Here is a 2,142-nt window from a genome sequence, read left to right as displayed (position 1 = left end):
TGAACGGGAGAGCCAAGAGCCAGCGATCCACGCGCGTGCGACCGTCCAAGTCACAGCGTTCGACGAAAACCTCCTCCCTCGGCCAGGCACTCGGCGCCAGCAGGGGAGACAGGATCAGACGCCCCGCCGGCCACTTAAGGCCGAGGACGAACCACGAGACGGGCGGCTGCAGCAGCGGGCGGCCTGCAGCTCCCAGCACTCTCAATCGATCAACCATCGAGTCGGGTCAGCGTGTCAAACCGGCGAGCTCCACGGTCAGGCCGGCGGCGCACCAGCACCGGACCTCCGCGGCTCCCTTCACTCTTTCCACTGCCAGCCAACCGAGAGACGGACCCAATGCGGACGTGCAGAGCTTAGGCAGACCCCCCACTGGAGGCTCAACACTTCGTGGCAGCTCCGTGTCCCAAAGACCAGGAGGGTTGGCACACACACACAGTGTGAACCACCGACAGCCATTCTGGGACCGGTGACAGCCGTGCTGGCCCCACTGCCACGACACAGACGGACGCCAGGCCGCGCTCCCCGGCGGGGGGATGGCGTCGAGCCTGACGAACGGAATGTGCAGGGTGGGGGGGAAAGGCCAAGCGCTCCGACGCCGGAGGGCTCCGGAGTCTGAACTTAGGGGGACAAAGAGGACGGGTCCTCTGCGACACCCCAGCCGCGCTCTCGCCAGCCAAGGCGAGTGCGATTGATTGCCAAACGACCCTCAGACAGGCGTGGCCCCGGGAAGAACCCGGGGCCGCAAAGTGCGTTCAAAGTGTCGATGATCAATGTGTCCTGCAATTCACATTAATTCTCGCAGCTAGCTGCGTTCGTCATCGACGCACGAGCCGAGTGATCCACCGTCAAGAGTTGTCTGAGTTTGTTTTAGGTCTCTCTCCCTCGCCAGAGGAAAGCGACCCGGACCGCACATACGCTCCCCACCTTGAGCTACAGCCACCTGCACGCCGGCGTGCGGGCGGAGCAGGGTGGCGTGAAGCGGTGGGGAGCACCATCCTGGTGCGGCCCGCAGAAACATACGTCTATTGGGGGGAGGAGGACAGGGCGCCCAAGAGGCGATGCGTGCCCCAACGCACCGCAGCGACGGAGGCAGGATCACCGCCACCATGTCGCCCGCCGAGTATCACGAGGCGTGCAGCAGCTTTGCCCTAGGAAAAGCAGAGGCGGGAACGGGCACCGGCCATCGGTTCGGCAGCGTCACTGACGCGTGCACGTGGCGGCGTGTCGGCGAGCGGACTTCCTGCGAGGAGGCGGGGGCGGCACTCGCCCGAGCAGACGCCCGCCCGGCCCAGCCACCGCCGAGGTGGAATGGGAGTCGCGGCAACGGCTCGTCATACTCGTTCCCACACTCACAGCGCAGCTTGCCCGCAAGCCACCGACCACCGATCGACGCCAGGCGCCCCGACCGAGAGCGGGATCGCTCGTTCGCCCTGCTGGCAGTTCGCTGGGGATCACTACTGCACGGAGCTCGGAGACCGACGGGCGGCAACTCGAGAGTCTTTAAACCACCACCCCCATCCCGCAAGTGCAAAGAGGCTGTATACGCACAGACGGGTGAGGGGAATAGGTACCCCGTCGGGTTTGAAGGGAGCGTGACTAGATAGCAACGATGTAAACCCAGCCGATTTGGGAGCGAAGGACCGGCGCCTGCATCACCGGCTTCGTTTCCCGTGGCTGGAGAGTACACCGAAACCCTCCGTCTGTCGCGAGCTCCCGACGACGCGGTGCCGCCAAGCAGCAGGGCCGGACCTGGTGTGGCTCCCCTCGTCGATCACAGACCGGTCGGCACTACTGACGAGACGGTGGAACGGGCTTCGCCCCTTGTGACGAAGGGTGATGCGAACCCGCCCGCCCGCGTGCGTTCGGGGTGGACTCGGCAAACGGAGATTTGAAATCGGAAAGTGTCCTCCTGCCCCGCGCAGGTAGGCGCCCAACAGTTGTGGGGGGTTTGGCGGTGACCACGGCTGCAGGGCCTGCTACCCCGACGAGCTCTCCTGCTGGCCCCGAAACCACCCTCGCGAGACAAGTTGAAACGGAAACGGGCGTACCCCCAAGCCGACGATCCTTTCTTATTTGTTACTTTTTTTTTCACTTGCTCGAGTTGTGGGGATTTGGCGGTGACCACGGCTGCAGGGCCTGCTA

At 64.8% G+C, this 2,142-nt stretch overlaps 1 non-coding gene across 1 annotated transcript; it reads right to left on the bottom strand.

The window, feature by feature from the left end:
* Window positions 1–700: 700 nt before the first annotated feature.
* LOC140472355 (5.8S ribosomal RNA) lies at window positions 701–854 on the bottom strand. Its single transcript, XR_011957575.1, has one exon. It is a non-coding gene; the product is annotated as a 5.8S ribosomal RNA (ribosomal RNA).
* Between the last annotated feature and the right edge of the window lie 1,288 nt (window positions 855–2,142).

This window comes from Chiloscyllium punctatum, unplaced genomic scaffold (genome assembly GCF_047496795.1).
Source record: "Chiloscyllium punctatum isolate Juve2018m unplaced genomic scaffold, sChiPun1.3 scaffold_306, whole genome shotgun sequence".
NCBI classification, from domain to species: Eukaryota; Metazoa; Chordata; class Chondrichthyes; order Orectolobiformes; family Hemiscylliidae; genus Chiloscyllium; species Chiloscyllium punctatum.
The sequence above is the reverse complement of the archived record's forward strand: the minus strand, read 5'-3'. Positions and strand labels throughout refer to the sequence as shown.